The following is a 6058-nucleotide window of genomic DNA, read 5'->3' as shown; positions in this document are numbered from 1 at the left end:
CCGTATGCCACGCAAACTGGCTGACACTGACGGCGGCGGTGCACAAATGCTGCGCAGCTAGCGCCATTCGACGGCCAACACCGCGGTTCCTGGTGTGTCCGCTGTGCCGTGCGTGTGATCATTGCTTGTACAGCCCTCTCGCAGTGTCCGGAGCAAGTATGGCGGGTCTGACACACCGGTGTCAATGTGTTCTTTTTTCCATTTCCAGGAGTGTATATCACGCACAAAGAAGGCCAGCTGTGTCTCGCATGACCGCTGTTTCCTAAAATCATGCTGGTTTTTGCAGATGAGCTTCTCAGATTCTGGAAAGGTCATTATGTATGAACACAAAATATGTTCTGTAATTATACAACAAATCGATGTCAGTGATATTGGCCGGTGATTAAGTGCATCCGATTTTGGGGAAAACCTCACGAATCCATGGATTCTGCATGTTAGCTGGCCACTGTTCAGTTTGGTAGAGGCTGTTTCAGTGAACATGAGATCATTGAGATTCAACCGTAGATCAGTGGAAGTCCGTCACCTGGTCTGCTGAGTTACGTTTCTTGTTCCACTAGGTCGATGGTCGTGTCCAAATGCGCCGTCGTCCAGGCGAATAAGTGCTCGAAATGGACGCGATGCCACGAACGGAGGCCGGTAGGTGCCTGTCATGGCTATTCGAAGCGCCTGTTTCACTTCATGCTTGATGTCTTCACTGGTGCGGACGTCATCTTCCGGCAGGAAAACTGTCCGTATCACAATGACAGGAATGTGTTACAGTAGTTGTTGTAGCTTGATAGTGAACTGGATGGAACACATCCGGAACGCTATCAGGCGCCAGCTCTGTCCCCACAAAGGTTTGGTCCGTAACTTACGGCAACTGTCACCTCTGCCTAGACGCCTGTGCTAGACATGCCTCTGTAGACATAGAAGGGCCTTGTCGAATGCATTTCGCGTAATGTTTTGGATCATCAGTTACGTGAGGCTTCTATAATTATTGTATTGTATGTGAACCGGGGACCTAGAAACGACACAGAGACTCCGTCCCCGCCGCAGCCGCAGTGGTCCACAACCCCACGACGACTACCGCAGTCCACTTCACCTCTCCGCCGCCCCACACAGGGTTGTTGTGTAGTTGGGCCCCCGGTGGACCCCCCAGGGAACGTCTCACACCAGACGAGTGTAACCCCTACGTTTTTACGTGGTAGAGTAATGGTGGTGTACGCGTACGTGGAGAACTTGTTTCCGCAGCAATCGCCGACATAGGGTAACTGAGGCGGAATAAGGCGAGGCAGATGGAAAACCGCCTAAAAACCATCCACACACTGGACGGCTCACCGGACCTCGACACAAATCCGCCGGGCGGATTCGTGCCGGGGACCAGGCGCTCCTTCCCTCCCGTAAAGCCGTGCGTTAGTTGTATCATTATAGTGTGCTCGTATTGTGTGCTTCACGAATATCGAAATACTTCTGATGGTTGCCAATCTTGGATTCTGCCCGTCGGTGGTGTACTTTCTTTGCGAGTGTACTCCAATTTCTGTTGATCGCATCGTGTGTAATGGGCATGCAGTTTTATTGTTGTATTGACCGCTAGTGCGACAGCAGAGAGAAACTGCTCCCTGTAGGTGGGAAGCTGTGTTTCTCCTAGGGAGTCTTTGCCCGGACACAGTGAGCCGAGAGACTGCTCTGGAGGAAGCTGTAGGAGACGGAAAAATATGAGGGACCGCCGACGTCCGCGTCTCTAGGGCCCACACAAAGCGGAGGGCTGCACACGTCCCCGCCCCTTCGCAGCCACCCCTCTGCCCTCTTGCCCTCCCTCCTCCCCCCCCCCCCACCTTCCACCTGTCCCCACCTGGTGTGACCGCTCCCTGCAGACGCGGCCAGCTCAACCGGAAAATACTGCCGTGTGTGTGGCGACCCCCTCATGCTGCTCGGAAGAAGGGAAAGCCTCCACGAGAAGAAGTCCGGACAAGATTTTTTTTTATTTCCCGGAAACGGGGGACAGCGCTGCCATCTGGCGGCGACGCCGGCCAGCACCTGGCGCCGCGGTGCCCCTCCCTCCCTCCCCCACCTGACGCGCCCCCTGCTGTCAAAAGGCGAGGCTGTGGGCTGCAAAAGACGTCCAGTCCGCACCGATCTCCGCTGCAGTCCACGTTCGCCCCACTCTCGTCCAGCATCTATTGCTGTACCCGCTGTAGAACGGTACTCCATACGACGCTGCTTAGAGCGAATACAGTTTTAGCACGTGTTTCGTTAGGTCACCTTCTTGCCTGTTGGCCTGTTCGGTACAAATTTTTCTGCTGATTTCAAACTACTTTCGGGATGAGCTAGGGACAAGAAACTTTCAACACAGCACAGGAGTCTATATGCCGACCGTGATGGCCGAGCGGTTCATTGACAAAGGTCTTCTTAGGCACTTGTGGCTTTTATTGTTGTTCAGAAGATTATGTAGTTATCTACGCCGAAACCTGGGTTAACACTTAACACTAGGTGCTTTTTTCGCAATCGAGGCGGGGTTTTTAGTTTTTTAAATCATTGAATGTTGCCCTGAAGAGCGAGTTGGGCTTATCAATGACTGTAATGTCACGAAATTGTACCCTGCAAGTGTTTCATGTACATGCTGCTAATCAGATGCCTTTCTCATGCTGGCTTTACAGGGAGTGTAAATCTTGTTCAACTGTGTGAGTGATATTCTAGAAAAGTGATGTAAGCCTCAGTGCACTTCTTCATTGAGGGTACATGTTCTCAGATTCCACTGGCCGAAATCTGCATGTAAGTTGCCTCATGTTCAACAGACAGGGTGATGGTAAAGTTGCTTAACAATGATAGTGATAATTTGTCGTTTACAGAGTACATCCTTAGCCCTGGGCTGTCATAAAGTGAGAAATGTACTGATGTATCTGGTACTCATTAAAATTCGATTTGTGCGCTGCTGAACGAGCGCATGTTATACTTCAGTGAATTATAATTAAGTTTTGTTATAGGTTCTTCTGTAACAACCGCAACGTTTGTTTCCTCTCAACTGGGTTGGTTGAACTATCTTTAAATCATTCATGTGTCAGTACGACCATGGATAGTTACGCTGCACTAACGTATAAACGTTTATCAACTTAAGCTTACTTGTTTTAGAAAGAATACCTTGGGTGATTTTAAAATTTTTAAGGATACTGGATTTAATGTTTGAAGAAAGCCGGCGTTTGAGGCCGAGCGATTCTAGGCGCTTCAGTCCGGAACCGCGCGACTGCTATGGTCGCAGGTTCGAATCTTACATCGGGCATGGATGTGTATGTGATGCCCCTAGGTTAGCTAGGTTTAAGTAGCTCTCAGTTCTAGGGGACTGATGACCTCAGAAGTTAAGTCCCATAGTGCTCAGAGCCATTTGAACTACTTGATTTTGAGTCTACATCGTTGACATCAATCTGTTGTAGAACTATGGAACATATTTGATCCTCAAGAATCACGAAGATTTTAAAATCTGCCGTATAAAAACCAGTGAGAATTCCGCGTACATGGGTATAGCGAAACTCGGCTCGCTCTGTTCCTCCATGAGATCCACAGTGGTGTAGAGAAAGGCGCGTAGGTACAGCCCGTTTTTCTTGACTGCAGGAAGGCGTTTGACACGCTGTCCTACTTTGCCGGTTAGTGAAAAGAAAGTACGAACTTATTGGGTTTTGGGCGAGTTTGCAACTGGCTTCAGGACTTCCTCGCAGAACTCAAAATGTCGCTCTTAACAGAACAAAATTGACAGGTCTAAAGGTAATTTCCAGAGTACCACAAGGAAGTGTATTAGGAAGTTCCTTACGACTGAAACTCCCCGGCAGATTATAACTGTATGCCGAACCGACACTCGAACTCGGGACCTTTGCCTTTCGCAGGTAAGTGCTCTACCAACTGAGCAACCCAAGAACGATTCTCGACCTATCCTCACAACTTTACTTCCGCCAGTACCTGGTCTCCTACCTTCCAAACTTCACAGAAGCTCTTCTGCGAACTTTGTAGAACTATGACTCCCGGAAGAAAGTATTTAAGACTTTCCGCAGATGACGATGTTGTCTACAAGAAAGTAGCGACGTCACAACAGAGTACCGAATTGCAGAACGAGCTAGACAAGACCGATGAATGGTGCACGTTCTGCCAGTTGACCCTGAGCGTAAATAAATGTAAAGTACTGTGCATACATAGGTAAAGAAAGACACTACTGTACAATCCTAAAGATGGGAAACTGCTGGAAACAGTAGCTATCCGAAAATATCTAGCAGTAAGTGGATTAACGACATAAAACAAGTAGCAGCAAAAACAGATGCCAGACTGATAGTCATAAAAACAATCTTATGGAAATGTAACTCATCCACAAGTTAAGTGGTTTACAAGCCACTTGCTTGACCGATACTAGAGTTTTGTTCAACAAGTCGGGATTCCCTACCAGATAGGACCGATGGAAGAGATAGAAAAGATCAAACGAAGAGCGTCGTGTTTCGTCACCGGATCTTCTAGTCGCCGGGAGAGCGTTAGAGAGATGCTCAACAAATACAAGTGGCAGACGTTACAAGAGAGGCGTCGTGCATCACGGATGGGTTAAGTATCGAAATTTCGAAGTAGCACTTCTCGGGAAGAGTCGGACAAGATAATACTTCCTCCGACATAAGACTTGCAAAAAGATCATGGGAAAAGGGAGAAATTACAGCTAATACAGGGGCTTACCAACAACCATTCTTCCCAAGGATCATTCTCGAGTGGAACACGGAAGGAGGGATCAGTTAGTGGTACCTGAAGTACCCTCCGCCATACACCGTTAAGTGGCTTTGTGAAGTATGATGTAGGTGCAGAACTGGATGAAAATGCAATATTACCTCGCTTCGTCCAATACGTCACTTACTCCAGCGCTAAGCCTGCTACACACTGTAGCCAAATACTGTGCACCGGTCTGCTGGGATAGTGCTCACTTCAAAACTACAGATGTCCAGTTCCTCACGGCAGTAAGTACAGTAGCTGCGTGCACAGAGTCTATTCCACTGTAGTGGGTTCTAAAACGCAGCTGTATAGCTCAACTCCCTCTTTGCAAATTGGAAGCACCCAAGAAAAAGGATCCACGAAAATCATGAACATTCCTGAAATCCCCAAACAAACTTGACGCCTGTGCGAAAATGTTCTGAAGGCTAAACGGTGACGACCGATCGCCGTGTCATCCTCACACGATAGGCGGATACGAGGGTGCATGTGGTCACCATACCGCTCTCCTGGCCGTTGCCAGTTTTCGTTACCGGAGCCGCTACTTCTCAGTCAGGTAGCCCTTCAGTCGGCCTCACAAAATCAGAGTGCACCACGCTTGCCAACAGCACTCGGCATACCCGGACGGACACCCATCCAAGTTCAATATCACTTAACATCGGTGATCTGACGGGAACCGGTTACACCATTGCGTCAACGCCGCTGGCTCTGAACTCCCCACCCAACAGGAAATTCCTGCGCTGGGAAAAAATCGGCTACGTTCCTGAAACCCATCCTACCATCTTGCTCAACAGCTCGATGGTGACACATTTGACTTAAGTGACAAGTGGTTGCCACTGAGGAATGAAATGCACTAACATTTACTTGAGCTGAATGAGATTTTCACTCTGCAGCCGAGTGTGCGCTGATATGAAACTTCCTGGCAGATTAAAACTGTATGCCCGACCGAGACTCGAACTCGGGACCTTTGCCTTTCGCAGGCAAGTGCTCTACCAACTGAGCTACCCGAGCACGACTCATGTCCCGTCCTCACAGCTTTACTTCCGCTAGTACCTTGTCTCCTAGCTTCCAAACTTCACAGAAGCTCTCCTGCGAACCAGCTTTGTAATTTTATGTAAAAATTTTATACTGTTAGCTGTGTGTATTAGAAGTGCAAGTAACACAGTGTGACGTCAGGCATTGTAGCAATGTTCATTTCACCGCACGATACAGAGTTTCATAGAATAGCTTATTTGGTTCAATCCTACGGTTTTACATTTCCTAATTATTTTTGGCAAAAGTTAGCGGCAATACAGTTACTCAGTTTCAATTGAATTAAGCGACTCTCTATCAGATAGCGTTTATGTAACAC

The 6058-nt window shown here is 48.3% G+C and overlaps 1 non-coding gene across 1 annotated transcript; it reads right to left on the bottom strand.

Annotated features, from left to right (window-relative positions):
• Nucleotides 1–5644: 5644 nt before the first annotated feature.
• On the bottom strand, nt 5645–5719 carry Trnas-cga (transfer RNA serine (anticodon CGA)). Its single transcript has one exon. It is a non-coding gene; the product is annotated as a tRNA-Ser (tRNA).
• Nucleotides 5720–6058: the final 339 nt, after the last annotated feature.

This window comes from Schistocerca gregaria, chromosome 10 (assembly GCF_023897955.1).
Source record: "Schistocerca gregaria isolate iqSchGreg1 chromosome 10, iqSchGreg1.2, whole genome shotgun sequence".
Classification (NCBI taxonomy): Eukaryota; Metazoa; Arthropoda; class Insecta; order Orthoptera; family Acrididae; genus Schistocerca; species Schistocerca gregaria.
Note: the sequence above shows the minus strand (reverse complement) of the source record. Positions and strands in the feature narration are given on the sequence as shown.